A 27214-nucleotide genomic window follows, 5' to 3' on the forward strand; every position below is an offset into this window, starting at 1 on the left:
CTCAAATTATTCTCCCAGAAACAGATTTCTCCCTCAATTAAGAGATTTCCATCTATTACTTTGTGCACTATTATGTATTTTTAAAAATCTGGCTTGATTATGCTCCCTTTTGTAAATAACCAAAGACTAGAGTTTAGTTTCTATGGAAATCAACCTCTCTGTCTCTGTCATTCTCACTCTCTCTCTCTCTCTGTCTCTCTCTCTCTCTCTCACACACACATACACAAACACACACACACACACACACACAGTGAAGGCTGAGAATAATGAGCTGAATTCTCTCTACAACTCAGTATTCCAATTTGAATGTAAATTATAAACCTTGCACAAGGGATCAATTTTACCACCTGGAGTGCAAGAATATATATCTTAGCATTAAGCCATGATTTTGAGAGCTAAGTTTGGGGTTATTTAAAATTATTTTCCCTTTGTCATTTTCATGGGTTTTTTTTGGGGGGGGCCTTAGTAAAAGAAAAATGCATTATGCCATTAATTAAAATTAAATGCCTCTCTTGCAGATAGCTGTAAGTCTATTAGACTCCTAAACTACCCTTTGTCATTTTTAATAGACTTTTCCTAGACTTCATGTAACCATATGTACACAAGTCACTCTATTCTCCTCTTGAGTCATGCATTTCGGTCCTATTAACACTAATGGAATTTATACGCATGCACACTGAGGGAGAATAAGCCCCTTAAACACCTTTTTAATGGAACAGTTTTGTTTCTTTCCATTCCTCTTCACACTCCTCTGTTTGGACTTTCTCTTACCAATCTGTGCTTCCAAATAATACAGTTCTGATTTCTTTTTCAGCTCTTATGCTTTATTTTTTATTGAATTCCAGGGCTCAAGGTAGGACTTGACTTCCCCTCTTTTATCGATCATTCCTGGAAAAAGCAGCATGACTAAATCATTACTACTGTATTAGGTTTTCTGTTTCAGAGTGAAATTCAGATGTTGCTTTCATTCAACATTTCATTTCATTTAAAAGTTCTTACTTTCCAGCAAATATATTTAACCCACAGGCTATTTTTTTATCCTCCTGAAGACCTAACTAGCCAGGAGCCAATTAAGATAATGAATATTTACCCAGGAGGCTAAAGACTTTTCCACGTTAACATGCAAATAAATAGGCATGATTTCAGACTCTCCCACTTTATAATGTTTTCATTTGTTTATACTTTAGGGAGTTTTTTTTTTTTCATCTTTTAAGTACCTATCACATAGAACTTCAACAACATGCTCAAATTTAGAACGGTAAAGTATCAGGAAATGCCTTTGGAACCATAAAGCTGCAGAAAGTAAACCTCTAATGCGTGTACTAACAATCATATTTTTGTTTAGCTCTTAGAAATGCATTACTCTTTATTGTTCTTAAAATAAATAATCTTTATCAATAGATAGCTTTGTTTTTCCTTCCCCTATGTAAAGTGAGAGACTGAATAAGACTGTTATGACCAAGTGCCTAGCAGAGTGCCAGACTCACAGCATTAATTTGAATCACATAAAACTGCCATTTTGGTAGATCAAAAGCTGTTGAATAAGTGTTTAAAAAATCTGTTGGAAAAAATAAAAAAAAAAAAATAAAAACAGGTTACCCACACACACACACAAATCTGTTGAATACATCTGTTAAAAAAATAAATAAGTGAATGAATGAAGTCTCTTTCAAGAGTAAAATTTTATTTTTATTCTAATTTCAAAAATTAAAACAATAGTCTAAGGTAGTTAAAATACACATTAAGCAATGAACTTTTCCCAGTCATTTAATTGAATAAAACTCTAAAACTGACTAGTGCCTGCTGCTTTCTGACTCATTTTGTTGGCGGGGGAGTAGTTATAACAACAGAGTACAGCAAATCTAATATTAATTAATTGCCACTAAAGGTAAGCTTAAATTTACATTATAGGTAGATGATATTCTGATATATTTGAGCATTTAGAAAATAAATTGATATATGAAAGATCTGATGGTGTGTATGGAAAGACTTGAGGATAAACATATAAGTAAATTTAATTAAAAATTATACAAGAAAAAAACATTATTATAGTATATTACTTAACTTCAGTAAATAATATTCAGATATCACAACCATATAACTCTCTTTAGTTATTCCAAAATATTATCTAAAAATACAAATTATCTATGCATTATGCCATTAATTAAAATTAAATGCCTCTCTTGCAGATACCTATACATCTATTAGAATTATCTGAATTATTATCTAAAAATGTCAATACCAGTAGGAAGAGTTCAAAATATTGAAGCAGATTATGGATGGGAAGTATGAAAAGGTGAGAGGGAAATTTCTACTTTTAATCATGACATTTAGAACTTCAAGAAAACCTGTTGACCACACACCTCACAATATTATGAATTTCAGTGTAACTGAAGGAATTGGTGATGGGTTCCCATGCTCTGAACTAGACTCACACCAATTATGTTAAGTTTACAATACTGCAACTCTATATTCTACCCAATTGAATTTTTTGACCCAATTTAGACTGTTATACTAGGTTTTATATCATTTGCATTTTAACTACATGCAAATATTAATATAATTTTAAAAATTAATTTAGAAAATCTTGAATTTCCTATTGAACCTATCCAAATTTTATTCTTTTAAGCAATTAACTCCAAGTTGGAAGGTAAAGGTGACAGTGAGAGAGGAGGGGAACTCAGGCCACTCCTAGGTAACTTTAACTGGACTTCACAATCTTACCTTTTTTCTCTGATTCTTCACTATTTCCAGCCACCTTTTTCTCACAGCTGACTGGCAGGAGGGTATGGAGCACTTTAAGTGCTATGGCCAGAATGAACAGGATAGGAAAAAATCATTTGAGTTCCTTAGTTTTCCTGCTGTAAGCCTCAATGCAACCTCATTATTTTGACATTAATTTTGCATTCATGCAATAAAATAACTTCCACTATATTTTAGGAATGTAAAAAGCATGAGAAGGTAATACAGTTCATGAAAACTTACTTTGTATTCTCTGACTTTCAAAATTGGAAAATTAAACTGCAAAAATGTATCTACCCACTTTTTTCATGAATGTATTATCCTTTATGTCCAATTTATTATGGGAATCAAGTCTTTATCAGAATAACTAATCAGTAAAATGGTTTTGAGCCCATTCTGGAGCTGTGATGTCTATATTCGTTGCATACAAAGGTGAGCATTATAAATGAAATATGGTATTTAGTAGATACTTACTCAGAAAAGCTTTTCAGTTCAATGCAGTGTCATTTTGGAGGTAAAAGGGGATCATGATTAAATAATTATGATGGCTTTTACATTAGCCCCTTGCTGACTCAGGAAAGAAAGTTACCCAGATAGTGGGGCCGGAGCAGAAACAAAATAATTTAAAACCACAATGACAAAACAGATCAGGTGATGTTTAAAACGAAAAACCCTAAATGGGCCCACATTTAAGAATGTCTTCTCTATTATTCGGAAGTGGTAGCCCACCATGCCAGGTCAACTGAGAGCTCCCTGGGAGTGAAAACCCACTGCAGCCCCAGAATAATTTTGAACCCAAGTTCCAGTTGGAGATCCAAATTGCTGGTACTTGGATCCTCCAATTGCTGCTTCTAGACCATTGTTCTAACTTGCTCATTCAAAAGTCCCTTTTCTGTGAGTCCCACGACATCTTTTTGTTGCCATTTTCTCAGATAATAAGCAAAGCATAGTGTGATTAGGAGCATGAACTCCTGAGCTATATACTCCTAAGTTTAAACCTCAGATTCTCCACTTATTAAGTGTCTGGCCTTGGCAAATTATTTAACCTTTCAGTCTCAATTTCATCATCTATAAAATGAGGGTAATTACAATGCCTGTTTCACAGATTTTCTGTGAGCATTAAATGACTTACCACATGTAACAGAACAGTACCAAGCATGTAGTAGACATTTTGCAAATTCCAGCTGTTATTAAACAGGCTGAACTCAATAGGTGCACTTCCTCTTCCTCGACCACACACACACACACACACACACACACACACACACACTCACAAGAGTCCCTTTAAACCCATTTTAAGATCTCGTTTCTTGCTTGGATTAAATATTGGACTGATCCTATAACTTTTCCATAATTTTCAAGATTACTCCAATCATCTTCTATCCCAATAAGTTATATTTGAATAATTAAAACATAGAGTAGCGTTAAATCACTAGAATTTCCAACTTTTAGCTAATGTAGAGATTTTCCTCCATCCCAGCTTGAAACTATTTATACCTGGAAGGCTTTGTGCATTGGCTGGGATGAGAGGGGATGTGAAGGGTCAGCTTTTGCTCTCCCTCCTTCTCACCAACTAGCTTTACTTCCTCTGCTAGCATCCTTGTCAGCATTCCCGACCCTTCCAAAGCCTGCCCCGGGAGAAGTGGATATTATGGGAGCACTCTGAGCTTGGGAGCTGATTAGAGCTGGTACTTTCCCCAGCAGAGTGCTTTGGAAGTTTTCTCAGAAGTTTACATTTTTTAAAGGAAGGGGTCGTTTTTCTCTGGCTGGTCATTAATTACCTCAACTTTAATCTCCCGGGCATTTGGCAGTCCACCCCAGTCTCTCTCTACTGGGGTTCCATCGCCATTCAAAGAGCCCTCTCAGTCGGATGACTTTTTTTTTTTTTTCTGAGACGGAGTCTCGCTCTGTCACCCAGGCTGGAGTGCAGTGGCGCGACCTCGGCTCACTGCAAGCTCCGCCTTCCAGGTTCATGCCATTCTCCTACCTCTGCCTCCCGAGTAGCTGGGACTACAGGTGCCCGCCATCGCACCCGGCTAATTTTTCGTATTTTCAGTAGAGACGGGATTTCACCGTGGTCTCAATCTTCTGACCTCGTGATCTGCCCGCTTCGGACTCCCAAAGTGCTGGGATTACAGGCGTGAGCCACCACGCCCGTCAGCCGGGTGACTTTTAAGTTGGCCCCAAGAGTCTACTCCCCTATACCAAGCTCCAATGGTCTCACTTGCTTCACAGGAAAACTCATGCATCCTCGCCTTGCGAGAAGGTATGTCTCGCCCTTTTTGTCTTCTCAATTGTAGGTCAGTATCATTAAACCAAGCATCCTCAACTCCAGGGCACATGTTTCAAGTTTCCAGGTGGAAAGAATCGTGTACAACCTGTGCAGGCCTCCTCCTTTCTCCAGTGCTGGAAGGACTGGTTATGCACACATCAAATCTCCCCAAGGAATCTTCTCTCCATCCATGTAGCATGTCCTGAAGAGGCAATCCAGCAACTCCTTTGGCACACAGTGGTGACTGGGCAGATACTGATTTATTCTCAGTCTTTGGAACCTCAGCCAAAACTGTGATGTAAAGTATTCCATCTTATATTTTGTTACATTTGTTTTTAACTACTGCTCACTTCCAAGCCACTCTGCACATTCATCGAGGTATTTGATTGCTAGATTAATCTTCTTTTTACACCCTGATGCCTTTTTTATCAGTGGAGGGATTTAATTTCTGTGAATTTAATTTTACATGCCTGTGGGGCAAGGGGTATTGGGTAGTGAAAAGATAGATAACAATTTCAGCAACGCTTGCAGTTCCATGGCCATTCTTCTCAGTGAATTTATAACCCTGTGTAAGCTCCAGCTGGAGTTGAGTCTGCTATTTCCTAGGATGTATTCTGTTCCTGATATGCTTTTATGCTATGAGCATCTCACCTTACTGAGCATGAGCCTATTATTTTAAAATATGTTTTTCATACCTATAGCCCCTAAATGCAAACCAAAATACATGTGGTTCTTAATGAAGAAACACTGATCTTTTCTAAAGCTAGAGGGGAAACTGAAAATTAACTTGTGTAAAAAAAAAAAAAAGATGCCGGGCACAGTGGCTCACACCTGTAATCCCACCACTTTGGGAGGATGAGTTGGGCGGATCCCTTGAAGTCAGGGGTTGGAGACCAGCCTGGCCAACATGGTGAAACCCTGTCTTTACAAAAAATACAAAAATTAGCTGGGCGTGGTGGTACGTGCCTGTAATCCCAGCTACTTGGGAGGCTGAGGCAAGAGAATCGGTTGAATCTGGGAGGTGGAGGTTGCAGTGGGCTGAGATTGCACCACTGCATTCCAGCCTGGGCAACAGAGTGAGACTCTGTCTTGGTGTAAAAAAAAAAAAGAGAGAGAGAGATAGAGAATACAGGCATAGGGTCACCAATTTGTCCTGGTTTGCTCAGGAGTTTCCTAGTTTTAGCACTAAGAGTCCCATATCCTGAGAAGCTCCTCAGTCCTGGGCAAACCAGGGTGATTAATGACCCTGCTAGTTGGGTCTAGCATGATAGTTAATTTTATGTGTCAACTTGAGTGGACCAAAGTTACCTGGATACCTGGTAAAACATTATTTCTGGGTGTGTCTGTAAGGTTGCTCCTAGAAGTGATTAGCTTTTGAATCAGGAGATGAGTAAAGAAAATCGTCCTCACTAAGGTGGGTGGGCACGGGCACCATCCAATCTATTCAGGGCCCAAAGAGAACAGAAAGTTGGAGAAAGAAAGGGCAAATTTTCTCTCCCTTCTTGAGACATCTATCTTCTCCTGCCCTTGCACATCACAGCTCCTGGTTCTTGGGCCTTAGGACTCCAGGACTTACACCAGCACCCCCTAGTTTCCAGTCCTTTGGCCTCAGACTGGGAGTTCCGTTGTTGGCTCCCCTGGTTCTCAGGCCTTTGGACTCAGACTGAATTACCCCACTGGCTTTCCTGGGTCTCCAGCTTGCAGATGGCATACCATGGGACTTCTCAGCATCCATAATCAAGTGAGCCAATTCCCATAATAAATCCCCTCTTATATATCTCTCTGTATATCCTATTAGTTCTATTTCTCTGGAGAACTGACTAATGCAATCCAGGCATCAGAAGGAGCAGAGGTTCTTGGAAGAGTGTGAGGCTGTGCCTGAACACTCCTCAGCCCAGGCTCCAGCTCTCCTCAATGTCACTCTCTCCCAGTTCTCTTCCTGCCTTTCCCATTGTTTTTGCCTAGGCTAAGTGAGGGAAAGAAAAATAATCCTTAGATGGCTTAAGTCAAAGGACTAAAAAGCCAGGTTACTAATCTTTTATGCAAGGCGTTTTTTAAAGGAATTTCTAGAACTTTTCACTGTGTGTTTCTCAAAGACTCTTCTTTACCACAAGGAGGAAAAGGAAATGAACCACGAATAGCAAAGTGGTCTGCCCTTAGCCACACAACAATTATGGGGAAGATCTACGGTTTCCTGTTGTTGGCCTGGCCTGCTGAGCCATTTTTCTTGGTAAGTTACTTAAGCCTATCTGGGCTTCAGTTTGGTTTTGTCTGTTTTATAATCTTTAACTTTTTAAAAAAGAAATACTATATTTTGTGTGTAAGCCACTGGCTGATGTTGAGGCTCAAATAAGAAAAGTTTGACAATACATGTGAAAACCTCCTACTCAGACCTCCTTCCTCTAAGTCTACAGGCCACTTGCACTGCCAGCTCATTTTGGCCTAGTTATTTGCTTGTTCTCTCTGTCCCAAACGTTAAAACTTGCCTGTCCAAGATTCCTCAACATTTGTTTCATTAAGCATGTCAAAAGAAAACCAAGTAATCTGAAAAAATAAAACATAAAAACCTCTTGGCTAATAGAAGGTAAATGGGTCTTACTCTCCTAGTTTGCATCGTGGGCTTCCTTTTAGAAAGAAGGCCCTACATTTTTCTGGTCTAGAAGAGTGGTATCTAATGGCAGGAATATCACATCAGGTAGAATGTGATGGCAAAAAATAGATGGAAGAATCATTTGAGAACAGAGAGAATTTTGGAGTTTCCTGAACCCGCACTAAGCCATCCACGACTGATTCCATCAGCTCGTAGTTAACACTGAAGTGATAGAACAAGGATTCAGAGTGAGAACCCAACTGATGGATCCTGGTAGTCAAATTGAGTAATACAGGCGCGTTTGTTCTATATCTAACATCTTTACACACTAGCATGATTTTCTAAAACTATGGCCATTTTCACGGACAAGTATAGACAAAATCAAAAGAACAAAAATAGATAACATGTTTTAAAATTAGAAGTATGTCTCTCAGCTGGGCACAGTGGCTCATGCCTGTAATCCCAGCACTTTGGGAGGCCAAGGCAGGCAGATCACTTGAGGTCAGGAGTTCGAGACCAGCCTGGCCAACATGGTGAAACCTCATCTCTACTAAAAATACTAAAATTAGCCGGGCATGGTGGTGTGTGCCAGCAGTCCCAGCTACTTGGGAAGCTGAGGCAGGAGAATGGCTTGAACCCAGGAGGCAGAAGTTGCAGTGAGCCGAGGTTGCTCCACTGCACTCCAGCCTAGGCAACAGAGTAAGACTCCATTTCAAAAAAATAAAATAAAATAAAATAAAAAGGATGTGTGTGAAGTTTTCACTTGAAAAGCTAATCTGCAGCCACATTGGGAATATTAATGCATAATACTGATGTCAGCAGGCATTATTTAATCAGTGATAATGACTGAGATAGGGTCTGTTCAAATGACTGCAATACCTTTACAAGTTGTGCTGGTTCTTCTTTTTTTTTTTTTTTTTTTTTTTTTTTGACGCAGTCTCACTGTGTCACCAGGTTGCAAGTGCAGTGGCGCAATCTCGGGTCACGGCAACCTCCACCTCCCGGGTTCAAGCAATTCTCCTGCATCAGCCTCCTAAGTAGCTGGGACTAAAGGCACATGCAACCACGCCCAGATAATTTTTGTATTTTTAGTAGAGACAAGGTTTCACCGTGTTGGCCAGGATAGTCTCGATCTCTTGACCTCGTGATCTGCCCGCCTCAGCCTCCCAAAGTACTAGGATTTCAGGAGTGAGCCACCGTGCCCAGAGGCTGGTTATTCTTTATTTGTCATATAGATCTATTCTATAATAGGGAACCGTCAGGAGATCAGAGAAAGCTGGAGGATGGAGAAATTGGGGGATACGTTCTGCATCCTTTCCTGTCCAACTCCCTCTTTCTCTCTGCCAGGCTCTGGTTTGACAATGACTGTGTTACTCTATGTAGGGCCAGAGTTCATGTTGGATGGGCCTTGTGGCATGGCTACGGTTCTCATCAGCTTTCAGAAAAGTCATTTCCTCTCCACTTGTCGCTTCAGGCCTCAAAGTTCTAACAGCTTCCCACTGACGCTAGTCCTCAGGTAGTCACCATTTCTTGTTGGTTCTCATAACCATGCCCAGAATTTGTGAATAGGCTCTCCATCAAACTCATTTCAATTGATCCCTTTAATTGTATTTTCTGCTTCCTGCAAGGATACTGAGTGATACATGTACAAACAATAAAATGGAGAATTGAAGAAATTTCTAAGTTACACAGATGTAAAAGAAAACATAAAACGACTTTTATCTGAGATTTTTACATAATTAAAGTACTTCAATGCTTCATCCTTTTCCATCTGGACAGTGCAAGAATCAACTCCATTCAAAACAGTGTCTTCATTTTCCCCAGTTTTTTTATACAAGTTCTTTTAAAAATCTTTATTAAAATATTAATTCTTTAACTATCCTCCAAAGATTATTCACCTCTTGGAGGTATTTTGAAAGATTTTTGTGTAATGTATAATGTCAAAGAGAACATTACAGTTTTCATGTAATAAGTCCCTGGTTCACTCCCAGGTTTGAGCACCTCCCAAATATATATGCTAAAATATATATGAAGTCATGTAGCTTTCTTTTTCCCAAAGCACAGCAAAAAGATGAGCATAAGTTCTGGGATACTGGAGTTGCTGAAGAAATCAAATGAAAACTCTAGATTCTAAATGCAAAATAATTACTACAAGGGAAGACTGAAAACCATTAGACAATAGATGTAATATCAAACAAATGTAGCCATTATCCCACTGTAATAGATCTTTAATTTTATAAAGGTCTCTGCAGTTTAGAAAATGTTTCCATATAGGTAGAGGTTTGCTAATTGCCTACCGTGTACAGTTCTTCTCCTTTGCCTTGGGAACAGAAGTAGAACTCTGGGCTTTAGTTGAGCATATAGCCACCAAACTAACAGACTACATTCCCCAGCCTCCTCTGCAGTTAGTTGTAGCCAGGTAGCTGAGTTCTGACAAATGAGATCTGAGTGAGGTGAGTGGAACATACAGCAAGTCTCCTTAAGAGAAGTGCTCTTCTTCCCTTTCCCTCCTTTTTGTTGGCTGCAAAGCAGACAGGATGCTTGGAGCTTAGACCAGATGCTCTGAACCACAAGCAGCATGCTGATGGCAGAGCAGCAACATAGAAGCAGCCTGGGTCACTGATGATGGTGGAGTTTTCATACCAGCCCTAAGCAACCTACCTCCAGACTCTATTCATGTAAAAGAAAAATCAATTTCTACCATGTTTAAATCACTCTTAATTTGTATTTTTAAAATCATATAAAGCCAATTGTAATCCTAAGCTATATAATTTATATTATCTTATCTAATTGTAAGCTAAATGAAATTGTGTGAGGGTAGAAGTCATGTATTTCTTCACTGCTAAACCCTCACAGTGCCAGCACAAAGCAGGCACACACGAAATCATTTCTCTAATTAAGTGAATAAATGAATGATCCATAAAAACACCCCTTTGAAAAAGATCATTGATAGGATAATGTTCTCCAAATGTGAACAATAATAATAGAAGGACTTTTTTAAAAAGGCAGCATAGCACTGTGGATAAATGTGTGGGCTCTGGAACCACTCTGCCTGGCTCCGATCCTTACTCTGATACTTACCAGCTGGGGGTTGGAAAACTTCACTTAACTTCTCCCTGTAATATGTAAATAGAGAAAATATCAATACTTACCTAATAGAGCTTTTATAAGAATTAACTGTGTTGATATATTTCTAAAACCTAAAATAAATACTGGCATTAGCAAGCACTCAACAAATATTAACTAGTAGTAAGTACATATGCAGCTGATCCTCATTATTTGCACATTTTGTATTTGCAAATTTGCCTACTCACTAAAACATATTTGAACCCCAACAATCAATGCTTATGGGCTTCTGTGGTCACTCACAGAGCAGTGAAAATTTTGAGTTGCCCAATGCACACATTCCCCACTGAGCTGAACAAGGTGACACTCTCCATTTTTCAGCTCTCATACTGTAAACAAGTGATCTTTCCTCAGTCAATTTAGTTTTTACATTTTTGTGCTTTTTGTTGGTGACTTCACTGTTTAAAATTGTCCCCAACTGCACTGCTGAAGTGCTGTCCAGTAAGCGCAAGAAGACTGTCATGAACCTCACAGAGAAAATACCCATGAAAGGTAAGCTTTGTTCACCCATGCATTACAGTTCTGTTGGCCATGTGTTCAATGTTAGTAAATCCACAATATATATTAAATAAGGTACAGAAATACACATAAAACGGGCTATGTATTGATCAATTGACAAACATTTTGTGATTAGAGACTCATAGAAATCCAACCCTGTATTTCCCCTAGGTTCAGTATTCACTAATCCAGAATTGGCAATAACTTTATAGAACATAAACTATTAAAAATAATGAGAACTGACTCTCTGTGTGTGTGTTTGCGTATGTGTGTGTGTGTGTGTACATAAAACAATAAGTTCTTTCTTGGCCGAGTGCGGTGGCTCACACCTGTAATCCCAGCACTTCGGGAGGCCGAGGTGGGTGGATCACTTGAGGTCAGGAGTTCCAGACCAGCCTAGCCAACATGGCAAAACCCCCTCTCTACTAAAAATAGAAAAATTAGCCAGGTGTGCTGGCTCATGCCTGTAGTCCCAGCTACCTGGGAGGCTGAAGCAGGAGAACTGCTTAAACCCAGAAGGTGGAGGTTGCTGTGAGCCAAGATCATTCCACTGCACTCCAACCTGGGCCACAGAGCAAGATTCCATCTCAAAAAAATTAATTAATTAATTAATTAATTGCAAAGTACTTTATTTCCTAGAACCAATTTATGGCTAGCTTCAATTTATATTTTTGTTACATGAATCTTTAAGAGGAGGACTTGGTGATCCTTTCCATGGGGAGAAAAATTTCTAGATGATGGACTTGGAGGGCTAATAACACAAAGCTTGAAATTGCAAAAGCCAAAGTGAATTTTTAGTTAACAACAACAACAACAAAATCAACAGGTAGTTGATCCAGAGGATTAGCTGGTGGGCTGAAGTGACAACCAGGAGTTCCTGAATGTAAGTGTTTGTCTTATTTTAAACTTCTGACAAGTTACTCAACTAACATAAGACTACACAGGAAGTACATTAACAATGCAAGTTGTCTATATCTAGTCCTGTAGTGGATAGGAGTTAGGTTCTAAACTTGACAGTGTAGACTAGAGGCAGTGTGAGTTGGGGTGATCCCTGGAAAAGAGAAGGCAGACCAGAACTGTGAACTCATATTTCCTGTTATAGTTATATATTAAATAAAACTCTTAATAAAGTAGGTGATGTATTCCTCAAAATTAAAAAGAGAATTTTGTTGCACCAGCATTGGCTTTGGAATCAGCAGACCTGGGTGTGAATCTCAGCTCCAATATTTCCTAATTTAGAGGTCCTGGGCAAGTCAATCAACCTTGGTTTTCTTTTTTGTTGTTTGTTTGAGGCAGAGTCTCGCTCTGTCACCCAGGCTGGAATGCAGTAGTGTAATCTCGGCTCACTGCAACCTCCACCTCCTGGGTTCAAGCGATTCTCCTGCCTCAGCCTCCCAAGTAGCAGGGACTACAGGCACGCACTACCACGCCCAGCTTTTTTTTGTATTTTTAGTAGAGACAGGGTTTCACCGTGTCAGCCATGCTGGTCTCGAACTCCTGACCTCAAGTGATCCACCCACCTCAGCCTCCCAAAGTGCTGGGATTATAGGCATCAGTTGGGATTATAGGATTGGTTGTTTTATTGATAAAGTCAGAAACTAATACCTACCTCAAAATATTGTTTATGTGTTTAAATGTTGCATGTGTATGACAAATACCATACTGCTAGGCATATAGTCAGTTTTCAGTAAGCAGCAATAAATATATAATCCCAGGTTTTGTCTTTCTCTTCAGTAGAAAAGAAATCCTTAGCTTATATGTATACCAAGATGTGATTATTTTAGCAAATATTTTAATATACTTTGAAAAGAACATAAGTATTTGGTGTGTTTCATCTCAATTACAGTAATCATATTAATACTCAATCTCTGCACTTCTTTTTTTTTTTTTTACTTTAAGTTCTGGGATACATGTGCAGAACGTGCAGGTTTGTTACATAGGTATATATGTGCCATGGTGGTTTGCTGCACCCATCAACCTGTCATCTAGGTTTTAAGCCCCGCATATTTGTCCTAATGCTCTCCCTCCCCTTACCCCCTCCTCCTGACAGACTCTGGTGTGTGATGTTCCCTTCCCTGTGTCCATGTGTTCTCATTGATCAGCTCCTACTTATGAGTGAGAATATGTGGTGTTTGGTTTTCTGTTCCTGTGTTAGTTTGCTGAGAATGATGTATTCCAGCTCCGTCCATGTCCCTGCACTGGACATGAACTCTTCCTTTTTTAAGGCTGCATAGTATTCCATAGTGTATATGTGCCACATTTTCTTTATTCAGTCTATCACTGATGGACATTTGGGTTGGTTCCAAGTCTTTGCTATTGTAAACAGTGCTGCAATACACATACTTGTCAATCTCTACATTTCTTAACATCAGAGAAATGTGGCAGGGAAAAAAAAACTGATTTTAAAGGTTTTTAATTACAGGAATTTGGAAATTAGCTCAAAACTTCTTCTTCTAGGGACCTTTCATTAAGGAAAGCATAATTTTGTCACTGAGCCCCAGGTTGATATTTAGCGATTAGACATCTAATCACAATGGATTGACACATTCATTCATTCATTCATCACTTGTTGAGAATACACTAAAGGCCAGATTCTGTCCAATGCCCTGGGAATTTAGCTGTGAGCAACATATGCATGGTCCCTGCCTTGTGTTCTTGGGAGGAGAGGAGGAAAATAAGAGCATAAAACAATTACACAAACAACTGTATAATTATAAAAAATGATACACCTCAAGAAGTGTTACATTGGGACAATGTGATCCAGTCTCAGTATTCTTTCAAAGAAATAATGAGTAATTATTTCAGGAACTAATGAGTAACTCCAGGAATTAATAAGTAAGTCTAGAACTAATGAGTAATTCCAGTATAACAACGGGAAGAAAATATTTCTCCTTCAGTGACACTTCCAAAAATTCCCTCTCCTCTTTTACTTGCCTGACTCCTCAGAGCCACAAAACATCTCATCCCCTACCCTGAGGCCACACTGGTCTCTTAATTTCTACTTGTTTCCCATTTTCCACCTCCCTGGTTTATTCCCCATTCCCATTCCACTCCCTTCCCCAACAATATCCCCAAATCCTCCTTGGAGGTGTAAGAGTGGAATAAACAAAGCAGCACACTTTTTACAAGTTGCGAGAAAAAGGCCAGGGATATCCTCTGATATTAATTTTTATTACTGTGCAGAAGGAAAACTACAGGGTTTAATAGAAGCATTCAATAGGAAAGCCCAACCAGTCTGGTAAAAATAGAGAAAAATCCCTGGGAAAATGACATTTAAGTTGAGACTGGAAGAAGAAGCGGTTAGTGGAGACAGGGAAGAAGAGGACATGATGAGATAGAAAACAGCGCGGCATTGGCGGAACAAAGAAAAGGTCAATGTGGTCAGGGCAGAGCAGGGAGAAAGAAGTTTCCCTCATTTGGTAAATGAGGCTGGATAGGCAGAGAGGGGCCAGATCATGCACGGTTTTATCTTAAAAGCAATAGGAAACCACTGAAGAGTATTTATTTTGTATTTATGAATATAATTCATTATGAATATAATTCTTTATATTTTCAGGTCAAATTTTATGAATGTTTTTGGTAACACTGGTTTTTTAAAGCCGAGAATATTACTCTGAACTTCTCTCATCCACTATCATAACATACTCACCAAAGCTTTTTATTTTGAAATGAGAGTGATCCATGTACCTTAGTTTCTAAAATTCACTTTTCTTTAAAATGAAAATCACATAGAAAAAATGGATATATCCTGCACCTATGCACAAATGCATTCCAGTTTGAATTGCTATAGACCATGTGTTGAAACACCCCAGATAAGGTTATTCCAGGAAATATAGCATAATTATAGCTCAAAACGTAGCTCTCCTTGATTATATTATGAAACCCAAAATGGATTTGTGACACAGGTTAGTTTTCAAACATTGAAATACACACATTTTTATCTTCCTCTATGCTTGTAACAAAGATTCCTTCTCTCTGTGTTCACACTGAATGACTGTGTTCAGCAGGAAAGAAATCAGTCTCTCATACCATTCTTTTCCTAAACACCTGGTTATTCAGTTTTAACAAGGTGACTGGTTTCCACCATAACTCTGCTATTTTTCCACTTGGCTGAGTCCCCCTGGACCTTAAAGTAAAAACCTATGTAACATTAGCTTTCCTACTTACACTATGTGGGTTCCACCTACATCATGCCACTAATTTACAGGGGATACTGTGAATAATGCAAATAGGGATTCCTTCCTGTACACTTTCATTTGAATCTCTGTAAGATGGACCAAAAGGCAATATTATTCAGATCTTTCATTTTCTACCTCAACTCATATTTCACTGATTTATAAGCACAAGTAGAACTCTTTCATCTGCTGCTGGCTTCTTTCCTAGTTTATTGTGTATTTGAAGTAGCCATAAAGCAAAAAGATTTGCCAAGTTACCTTATTTATAGGATTAGAATAATGGTTGCCATTTACCTTTCAGACCAAAGTTCTTTCAAATATAACTAGAAGGAGGGCATTCCACAGTTGCAGTTACCCTTCCAAATGCTATAGAAATTCAGGGGAAGAGTGGTCATCACGTCAAACCCCCAGGTTGCATACTTTATATGGCAAAGTATGCAGTAAGGGTATACCTGGTGCTTACTGAAATGATTCTAGTTTGAGAGCAGATGGACCATGAAAACCAGGTAAATAATACTGGCTTTAATAATTTTTAATTAAATGGAGAACTTAGAAGTTGGCCACAAAGTTCTCCTTCCTACCTGGCTATGGAGGGAACAATATTATATACATTGAGGTTTAAAAAGAAAAGTATCATTCTCAGACCCAGGTGAATGGACCCTTGTCCTAAGCCCCATGCTGTAGAAGGCCCCAGTCTTCCCCATGTTGCAAGTAGTCTCCTGTGCCCACTCAGAGGCTACACCCCCAACCCTTCGGGACCATTTCTGAATTCCAGGACCCCAGAATTCCTTGCCCAAATAGTCCTCAACCTGCTTCCAGAGTTTCTAGACCTAAAGGTGATCAAGCAGCAGCTGTCAGCAAGGAAGTGTGGTTGGCGCCTGGGTATGTGAATTGGGGTGTCCACACATACACAGGAAGCCCCTCACCATGTAAGATGCAGCCAGCCATGGAGGAGACAGGGCCTGGCTCTCCCCATGCCTCCGTGCTCTGGTAGGAAACACCAGGTTAGGAGAAAGAACATCTCTTACTGAACAATTTGTTCACTTGATTTATAACTTGGAAATATTTAGATATATGATTTGTGGGCCTCTATTTATATTCTTGCCCCAAATCTCACAATTGTAAAGAATGGCCTTTAAAAGAATATATTGAATTCAAGACATCAGTGACTAATAGTGATCTGGGAAACTTTATATTCTTTTCTAAACATAAATCACTAGAACTGTAACACAAAAGATGTGACGAGGAAGGGGGAGTGGGGCTCCGCTGTTTAGATCAAACGGTAGCTTCAATCTCTTAAGTTGTGCTCTTTGTTCATTAAGCATGAGGAGCCAGCTAGAACATTCTTCTCTCTGCCACAAGAATTCCATCTGTAGAACAGAGGCTCCCAGGCTGCCAGCTGCTCTTCACTCCCCTGTCGTAAGAATGCAGCTGAGGTTGAAAACTTGTCACCAAGTTGGAGCCAATATCCACCTGTCCCTCTTGTCAGTCTCTTTCTATAAAGTCTTCCTGGGATTTAAAAACTAAAGCCATAAAAATGGGATTTGCCTTGACTCTTTCTAGAACAGCTATATGCCATGCATGCATCATATGTCCCACAATGATGGTGTCTCTTAAAAATTGTGATATTTAAATAAAATAACAGCTGTGCAGTACTATGAACAGCCATGACAGATATTCTTAGAAATTGTTTGCTTATTCAAATCACTGAACGTGGATTTTATTTTTCCAGTAAACCAAAAAACATAGAATAATAAAAAGAGGGATGATCATAGTTATAATTTATACAAAATCATGTCAAAAAATTTTCTACTTCTCATAAATAAAAAGCTAATATACAATTATATATCATAAGTATACGCTTTTTCCTATAGTAGGAAAGACAATGCTGCTATATAATATGCATGTCAATATGCCATTAATACCTAATATATTTTGAAAATATATAAATCCTTAATGGATTTTGCTTCAGTTTGGAAATTATATATAAGAGAATGTCTATCTTTTCATCAGATCATTAATAGGAAGACATGATTATGACATATATTTTAAAAACTTTATTTGGAAGAAAAGTATTGTAAAGATATCTTATGTCATCTCAAATTGTGTGTCTAAAATCAAAAAGGAGTGTAACTAAACACATAAAGCAAACTTCCTTTGGGATCTGAAAAGTATCACTGAGGGGAAGAGAGTTAGTCTGGCTCCAGCTCTGGATGAATATGCAATGCCACTTTGCAGCAAACAGGACAAGGCAATTTGAGTTTGCAACTGAGCCAAGATTGGGGTATGATGAGCAATAGTCTTTTACATATTTTGGAGTACTTTTCTTGTTCCATGACTGCCTTTGTTGCAAGCAAATATTGTTTGTATGGGTTTTTTAACAGCTTTACAAAAACAGTTACCTGTTCAAACCCTTTCAATGAAGAATTCAAAAGAAAAAGAGAAAGAAAAATGACTTCTGTACTTCCTAGGGCCACATGGCTCTTATTTAGGAATCAGAAGGGGGACATCAAGTGAGGTATTTTGTATATTAACTTTATTAATTATGTTCATACATAAATGGATTTCTTTTTTTATTTTTTATTTTTGTTTGTTTGCTTTTTTTGAAGTGGAGTCTCACTCTGTCACCCAGGCTGGAGTTCAGTGACGTGATCTCGGCTCACTACAACCTCCACCTCCCTGGTTCAAGCAGTTATCCTGTCTCAGCCTCCAAAGTAGCTGGGATTACAGGCGCCTGCCACCATGCCCAGCTAATTTTCCTATTTTTAGTCGAGAGGGCGTTTTGCTATGTTGGCCAGGCTGGTCTCGAACTCCTGACCTCAGGTAATCCACTCGCCTCAGCCTCTCAAAGTGCTGGGATTACTGGCATGAGCCACCGTACCCAGCCATAAATGGATTTCCTCATGGGACATCTTTTTCATACAGACTGAAAATGCTCAATCTAGATGTAAAAAAGATAGTGTACCATGCCACTGGAATGAATAGAATAAAAGAGAACAGTTAGAGCCAAAAGCCAGGCACGGTGGCTCATGCCTATAATTCTAGCACTTTGAGAGGCCAAGGCGGGCAGATCACTTGAGCTCAGTATTTTGAGACCAGCCTGGGCAACATAGCAAGATCCAAGACCTTGTCTCTCCAAAAAAAAAAAAATTAAAAAATTAGCTGGACGTGGTGGCGTGCACCTATAGTCCCAGCTACTTGGAAGGCTAAGCGGGAGGATCACTTGAGCCCAGGAGGTTGAGGCTACAGTGAGCCATTTCATGCCTCTGCTCTCCAGCCTGGGAGACAGAGTGAGACTCTGTCTCAAAAAAAAAAAAAAGAGTCAAAAGAGAGACTACAGAAATATATATCACACACATTAACACAGAATTAATATTACACAGAGTTGTGGGAAACAGATATTTAACAGAGCCCAGTCAACCATACTCCCCTGTGTAGAGTGAAATTGTTAAAGATGGCATCCAATTAACAGATTCTGATTGAGCTAGAGAGAATGGCTGAATAATGATATTTATCCAATCTGTATATATGCTGATCTTTCAAGCTATTAATTTTAACTTTTAAGAAATGAAACATATTTTTCTATATTTGAGAGCTTAAAAGTGGATATGCCTTAAGGAAAACATTGCAGACTTATAGAGCCTCCTGGGCATATATCTTGTCCTGCCAACACTGAAATCAGAAAATAGTAAGTGAAAGCAATTACCTTCATTGACTCAACATAGCTTAGCTATTCTTGAAACAGAGCTTATCAATGAGAAATCAGCTAGGAAAGTCACTTTCCAGTTCTCAACATTTCAATCGTGGAAGGTGACGCAAATATCACAGGCTGCAATTTCCTAACTCCCTAATTTGCTTTCCCTCAGGCGTGCTACTGTTTCCTTTGGAGAGGAAGGAGCAACTGGAAGCCAGCAACTGAAGGTTCCTTCCCTTCAGTTACTCCCCTCACTTCACACTCCTCATGCCTCTCACTTCACCGTCTCCTTCACCTTTAATGCCACGAAGTTCCAACATAAAACCTAAACCTGTGGTAGCCCTTTCTAAATCAGAACGTGCAGCTCCACTTGGCAAGGCACCACATCTACTTTTAAAATATACACCGTACCCAGGCACGATGTGAGCACTCAGCACCAAACATACGTGTCAAACAGGAATAACTTCAACATTTGCTCACCATAACCTCGGCATATGTTCAAATAATATGGGCTACTAAAATTTCACTACACATGTACTTTTCTACCACCTCTACTGCACAGAAAGCTCATTTAACTTTAAGTCTCAGCAGTACTGAAACATGTTTATTTATAATATTATTTTCCAATTTGGGTGGAGAGCCAATTTATACACTTTCAATAATTTCAATAAACAAGTAGGCTATATCCTTCCTATCACAGTCTTCATTGTACATCTGTTATCATATACAGCAATATTATTTTCTTAATGTTGACTGTGCCACCTGTGTGTGTGTGTGTGTGAATCAATAGATATAGAGGCAGATAGCTGCCATTCATTAAATGCTTACTCTATGCCAGGCAATGTGCTAATCACTTCACTCATTTGTTTAACAAATATTTATTAAACACCTCTGATGTGTCAGACACTGGATTAGATACTAAGAACATAGGAGCTAAAAAGACAAACATAGCCTGGTCCTCACGAAGCTTATAGTCTAGTAAAGAAAACAAACTTTCAAAAAACATTATAACAAGGAATCTAACCAATCCAAGGTTGTGACACTGATAAAGCAGCATCTTTGCGACCTGAGAGATAGTATAGCAGGTGAAAAGTGGGAGCAGAATGTTCCTGTTAGAGGAAACGAAACATTAAAACGTGCAGTTGCTTTGAAAAGGTAAAAAGAACTCGAGGGGAAGAGGAAAAGTGGTTAATGGTGATGTTGGAGGAACGGGTAGTGGCAAGGTCAGGGAGGGCACTTTAAGCACATTAAGGAATTTGGGCTTTACCCTGAAGACAATGAGAAGGTGCTGTGGGGATGTAAGCAAGGCAGTATCACCATCAGATGTGCATTTTGTAAGAGTCCTCTTTCCTCAATATGGAGCAAGGAGTAGTCACAGAGACCAGTTAGAAGCCATTGCCCATGAATCCAGGCTGGAGATAATGATGACCTAGACCAAGGTGCAAACGTGAGGAGGAACAAAGGGAACGGATTCAAGAAAACGGATGTGGTGATACCTTAGGACTGGAAGACAGATTGAACTTGCGGGGAGACATGTAGGAGAGAAAGGAATCAACAAATTGCCCTGTAGGTGTAATTGTGGTAGAGAGCCAAGCCAGATTGTTTCCCTGAGAACACAGCCAACATTTTCTTTATTGTTTACTGTTTCTTTACTGTCGTGCCTCAATTATCTTAGTTCTCCATTGGATGATATATACACCTACGATACCTACAATAAGAAAGACTCAAAGCACTTTTCAATTAGTAGGCAAGCACTATCTTCATTTCACACATAGAAAAAAACATAGTTTACACAAAAGGACTATTTGTACTTCATTCCTCGGCTTCATCTGAATCTTTTTTGAAGACCATGAATAGAAATTGAGACCCAGTTTCCAAATGAGTATGTTTGCCTAACACTCTACTACTTTATCATTCAAATTGTTTTGTTTTGCTTCTCAAGCGGTCTAGGTTCTGTTAATTTGGGAATATTAGCAGAAATCCTAAAAATATATGATTTTAGAGTCCAATAAGCAGACTCTCAAAATTTACTTAGTTGCTTAGTGATTATGCTCATAGCATCATAAAAGCTAAAATTGATGAGAAGCCAGCAGAGCCTATTTCAAAAACCAGTAAACTCTATTCCAATAACTTTCTGTCAACTTCTAAAACTTGAAAGTCAGATCTATAAGACCAGTAAAGGATGAGTGTGAAGGGCAAGATTGGACACAACCCTACAATGCACATTCATCAGTAGCATAAAGTACCTATTTTATGAACTGATTATTCTATCTTTTCTACAAATATATAAAAAGCCACCACGAAGATGGCTTGATGATGTCTATTATGACTGCTAGTGATATCATTATAAGAATCTACATACTTCGGAAACTCCCCAAAATTAAGTCTCTGTCTTATATGAGATAAAAAAGATGTATGTGGAGAGAAGACATCTAGATGGTTAATGCTCTCTCTTATTTTACAAATAATTCCACCAATAGTGCAATGCTGATTCTTCATGTATTTACTTGGTGCAAACAAGAAAGAATTAAAACTTAGAACAATGTCATCCAAGTGGGACACACACAGAAAAAAACAAACCAAACCAAGTAAATAGTTGAAGTGCTGTTTTGAAAGGACACTATATAAAAACAGATTGTCTAAGAAACTGACTATCTGGGAAAAAATGGATATTATTCAAAGCTGACCTTGAATGTAATAGAGTATGGAATTAACAAGTTGAAATATCTAGCAGAAATGTACACAGGCACAAATGGCTATGTGTTCTCACTGCCCTGAAACACTACAGGATTAAACTTATCCTCCTATTATCTACTTTTTAACAGAAGTGCTTAACCTTTTATTCCTATGTTACCATTTCACAAATGTGACAATGTATCAATTATTCTTAGAACCAACTCACAAAAGATTAGTGGTTTTTATGTGGGTAGAAAGAGCAAGTGTCAAGATGAGCTGCATCAACGGAACAGAGATCACCATTCCAATCAACAGGGTGCTATTGTGTACTTCATACACTACAGTTCAGAAAATATAAATCTTTTGAGACAAGGTCTCACTCTGTCACCCATGGTGGAGTGTGGTGGCACAATCTTGGCTCACCGCAGCCTCGACCTCCTCAAGCTCAAGTGATCCTTCTGCCTCAGCCTCCCAGGTAGCTGGGACTACAGGTGCACACCACCATGAGCAGCTAAGTCTGTTTTTTGGGTTTTCTATTTTTATTTTTTATGAGACAGTCTCACTTCGTTGCCAAGGCTGGTGTTGAACTCATGGCCTCAAGCTATCCTTCCACTTTGGCTTCTAAAATTGCTGGGATTACAGGTATGAGCCACCTTGCCCAGCCCTCCTCTGAAAAATTGATGTAGAGATCTTCAAACCTGGGACTTGTACTTTAAGTCACAATCCACTACAAGCCAAGTTTCCAAAATGTTAACATTGATGAGTGAATTCACCAAGGGCTCACTATAACTTTAGTGGTAGTAAAATACCAGAAAAGTCATGATGTCATTTATTTCAAGAGGAGAAAGAGAGGGGTAGGACAGGAGGAGGAAGAAGAGGAAGAAAAGGAAGGAAGAAAGGGAAGGGAAGGGAAGGGAAGGGCACAAAAAAATAAAGATCCACAAGAGGGTTCATAATCTATAGTAGAGTGAAAGCAAACTGCGTCAGTCCCTATAAGCCCAAATCCTTTAAAGTTTCCATAATAATAATAATAGTAATAGCATCATTTTAATGGTACTTACTTTACGCCAGGCTCTGTTCTAAAGGTGTCATATATATTAACTCAGAGGTACTATTAATATGCTCACACTACAGATGAGGTTACTGAGGCACAGGGAGGTAAATAACTTGCCCAGAATTACTAAGCAGTGGAATCAGCATTTGAACCTCGACAGTTCTGTCTTCAGGAGCTAGTTGCTCTGTCCTTAGTCTTTATTACAGCATCTCTAGATACAGTGCTACTCAAAGTGCTTGTTCATGAAATGTTCATTACTGGTCTACAATGAGATAAGGCGCTTGCAACCAGAATATAACAACTAGGTCACTAAACACACCGTCCAGATTAGCTGACATTATTATTATTATTATCATTTTGGTGGACTTTATACATGAAAGAAGTAGTGTGCCTGTTTACAGCTTGGCTCAAGTTGCTTATCTCATCTTCAACCAGTAACAGTTCCTGGACTAGCAACAGTCTGCAAATTGCCTTTTTTATTTTTTTGAGACAGAGTCTCGCTCTGTTGCCCAGGCTGGAGTGCAGTGGTGCGATCTCAGCTCACTGCAACCTCTGCCTCCTGGGTTCAAGAGATTCTCCTGTCTCAGCCTCCCAAGTAGCTGGGATTACAGGCACCTGCCACCACACCCAGCTAATTTTTGTATTTTTGTATTTTCAGTAGAGAAGGGGTTTCACCATGTTAGCCAGGCTGGTCACAAACTCCTGACCTCAAGTGATCTACCCACCTTGGCTTCCCAAAGTGCTGGGATTACAGGTGTGAGCCACCATGCCTGGTGGGCAAATCGCCTTTTGAGTGGTGTGACCTTAGAAGATGATCTTCCCTGGATTGAAAGAAGGAAGGGAGCTAACACTTTTGAGCAACAAAATCACCTTGGCTTTGTCCGTGTCATCCTGCAAACAGCCCTTTAAGGCAGGTGTTAATCAATGTGCTGAACCGTCTATTTCACAGTCTCACAGCTAGTAAGTGGAATAGACAGGATGTGAATGGAGATCAGACTGGTGCCCAAACAGACTGCAGGCTGTGACATGCCGCCTCCCACTTCCAAGGAGCCACTCAGACCAAGAATAAGGAATAAAACAGTTCCAGGGCTCTGGAAAATGTGTGAAGTGGGCAAACTTGGAGTTTGTTTTTCTCAGCTTCCAGTCTTGCACCACCACTATCCTCAAACCCTTTCCTACCCACTCACCCTACAGACATGTCCTTTTTGTTTTTTTTTTTTTTTTTTTGAGACGGAGTCTTGCTCTTTCGCCCAGGCTGGAGTGTAGTGGCGCAATCTCAGCTCACTGCAACCTCCGCCTCCGAGGTGCAAACTGTCCCCATGCCTCAGACTCCTGAGTAGCTGGGACTACAGGCACAGGCCACCACACCCAGCTAATTTTTGTATTTTTAGTACAGACAGGGTTTCACCATGTTGGCCAGGTTGGTCTTGAACTCCTGATCTCAAGTGATCTGCCCACCTAGGCCTCCCTAAGTGCTTGGATTACAGGTGTGAGCCCCTGCACCCGCCCAGAGATATCCTCTTTTGATTCATTTAGTCAGATGTGTTTCCTTGAGTTCTTTTCAAATTAAGCTACATGATTTGTCTAATCAGACTTCCTCCAGTTTGAGCAATGACAAGTTTTCCATGAGTCCAGTTAATATATGCTCTGCTTCCAACTAAGGCAAAATACAACGTGCTGTGAGTTTAATCTCACTGCATTCCTATCGGGAACACATCCATTTAGGAAACAGAAATGGTCTCTCCCCCATCTCCAGGGTATCTGTAAAATGGAGGGGGTGGGAATGGGAGTGGGCTGCTTCTCTTTCCCACACTGGTGAGCAGTTCTGGTCTCAGCGGCCCCTTCCTTGCACTGCCACTGGCATCTAAATGGGCCACCAGGTAAAGGGCAGGTGAATCACAGAATCTGCCAGGTAGAATGCAAGTCTAAACTTCCAACGGAAGACCTTTATACCCAAGAGGTGGTCATCCGAGTTCTGCATAAACTTCTTGTGACAGAGAAGTAGTCGCTTAAAATAGTAGATTTGGGTTCTGTAGTCAATTGTCTGGGTTTGAATCACGGTTCTACCAGTTCTTAGCTGTGTGAATGGGGAAATTTATTAAACCTTTCTGTCTCATTTTCTTCACCAACAAAACAGAAAACCTACCTTATCATACTGCTGTGAATATTTAATGGTATAATGATATATACAGAGCACATAGTAATTACTGAAAATTTTTAACTATTACCATTACTCCAGAGTACAGTGAGACTATACATTTCTTGCTTGGAAATTGTAATTCTACTAAAGGAATCTAAAATCATATTTGATTTTTCTTTGCTGCCCTTGTTTATTCTTCCATTCAACAAGTATCTGTCATGTTCCTGCTGTGAGTATGTAGAGAGATGGGAGACTTGGAGGGTTAGGAAAGGTGCTGTATTAAATCAATTCATCAGGGTAGTCCTCAATGAGAAGGCGATATCTGAGCAATGATTTGAAGCAAGGGAGTTAACTACAGGTACTCCAAGAAAAAGAATGTTTCAACAGTGCACAAATGCTATGGTGGGACCCACGTGGCATGTTCTGGGAACAAAAAGAGTCCATTGTAGCTGAAGCCCAGTGAGTCGGTGGGGCAGCAGTAAGAGAGGAAATCAGAAAGGTGAGCAGCAGACCCTTGGAGCTGGTGGGTTTCTATCTGAGGGAAATCTACAGCCCCTGCAGGGATTTGAATAAGGAAGGGGATGATCTGACTTGTATTTTAAATGGGTCACTCTGGATGCTAGTTTGAGAAAAGACTTGAATATCTTTCCTCTCCCCACCTCCTGCAGGCTGAGGGGAAAGCAAAGTAGATTCTTGCCATATTGTAGGAGAAAGACAATGGTGACTAGACCAGGGTGGTGGCAGTGGAGGGGATGAGGAATGGTCCGATTCTGGGTCTAAAGAAATGGGCCTCGAAAGCCACATGAAGAAAACGTATGTAGTACAAAAGCACAATCAAATGTATCAAATGTGGCTGGCAGGGCCAGTAAAGTGAGAACTGAGCATTGGATTAAACCACCGAAAATCAGGGCTGACACAGACAAGAGAGATTCCGAGGACATGCTGGAAGCAAAAAATCTCACTGAAGTGGGCTTAAGAAGAATGAAAAGACTGTGTCCAGTCATGATGAAGCACTAGAGACTGAATTTACCCTCCCACCTTAAACACCTGAAAAACTGGACAAAATTCATGAAACAAAGAATTTTCAGTCAGTGGAAAACACACAGCCCTGAGAGCCAGGAAACAAATGAGGTGCTCCATATGACTGCCCAGCGAACTGCATAGAGATTCCAGCCACACTGTGCAGCGGGGGAAACCAAACAGAGTGCCCCGAGGTGAGGGACAGAGTTGAGAATTCAGGGAGAACAAGGCAGTGCAAGAATTCACAAAGCAGAAGAATAGCACAGCAAAGAGGACTACTCAGAGAAAGAGCTCTGGAGGGCTGCTGGGGTTCCCTGTAGAGGGGCTTCAGCTGAAGAAACTCCCCAAGGCCCAGGAGAGAAACACAGACAAGGAGCAAGAAACAATTCCCAGAGTCACACAGGACTGGAAATAATTCAAGGAGTAAGAATTGCATGTTTCAATGCTAATGGGAATTACTTAACAGAGAGGGAACAATTGATGATGTAGGAGAGGAAGGGGAGAATTGCTCAAGCAATGTCTCTGTGGGGGCAAGAAAGGTGCCTCCACAAATAGAGGTATGTGCTTGAAATAGTTCTGTCACAGGCAAGAAGGGGTACCTGTGGGTGGAGTTGCTGAGCGGTGAGCAGATGCAGTGGTGATGCAGAATCCATGCAACTTCTGATATGATCACTTCAGTTTTCTCAGTTAAGCAGAAAGCAGGAGCATCAGCTTAGAAGGAGGATAACGGAGGAGATGCTGAGGAATTGAGGAGAGAGGAGGTTGTGTGAAATATTCACTTAGGAGAGCAAAATGAGGAAAAGTCCTAATGCAACCAGGAGCGTTTATATGTTTCTACGAGTGGCAGCATTAAGGGCCTATTTGGTCATAAATTTAAAGTGAGGACTTCTCGTGCGGTTGTGTTTCTCTCCTGCCATTTGCAGCTGCACAAGTGCAGGTGTGGGACAGTAAGGATTGGATTTCACATGGGTTGGGGATTTGCTAAGTGAGTAAGATAAAGGGAGAGAGGGGCAAGCAAGCCATGCATCATCACAGTTGATTTTGAATGGAGTCCTTTTTGTTTTTTCTCCCTTGAACTGATATTAAACCAGATCCTCTCTCTGCTGTATTTGTGTTACTGAGTCTTTTCAACCTAAGGCCATTCTGCTCATATATTTTTATTCCATCACTCATCATTAAAAGCCATTCTTCCAACTCTCTTCTTCCTATTGAACAGGAAATATGAAC

General features: G+C 39.8%; 1 pseudogene; it reads right to left on the bottom strand.

Moving 5' to 3' along the window:
- Positions 1-27214, bottom strand: part of LOC112133037 (RNA-binding motif protein, X chromosome-like) — an 89480-nt pseudogene that overhangs the window by 5612 nt on the left and 56654 nt on the right.

The sequence above is a fragment of the Pongo abelii genome, chromosome 3 (assembly GCF_028885655.2).
Source record: "Pongo abelii isolate AG06213 chromosome 3, NHGRI_mPonAbe1-v2.0_pri, whole genome shotgun sequence".
Taxonomy (NCBI): Eukaryota; Metazoa; Chordata; class Mammalia; order Primates; family Hominidae; genus Pongo; species Pongo abelii.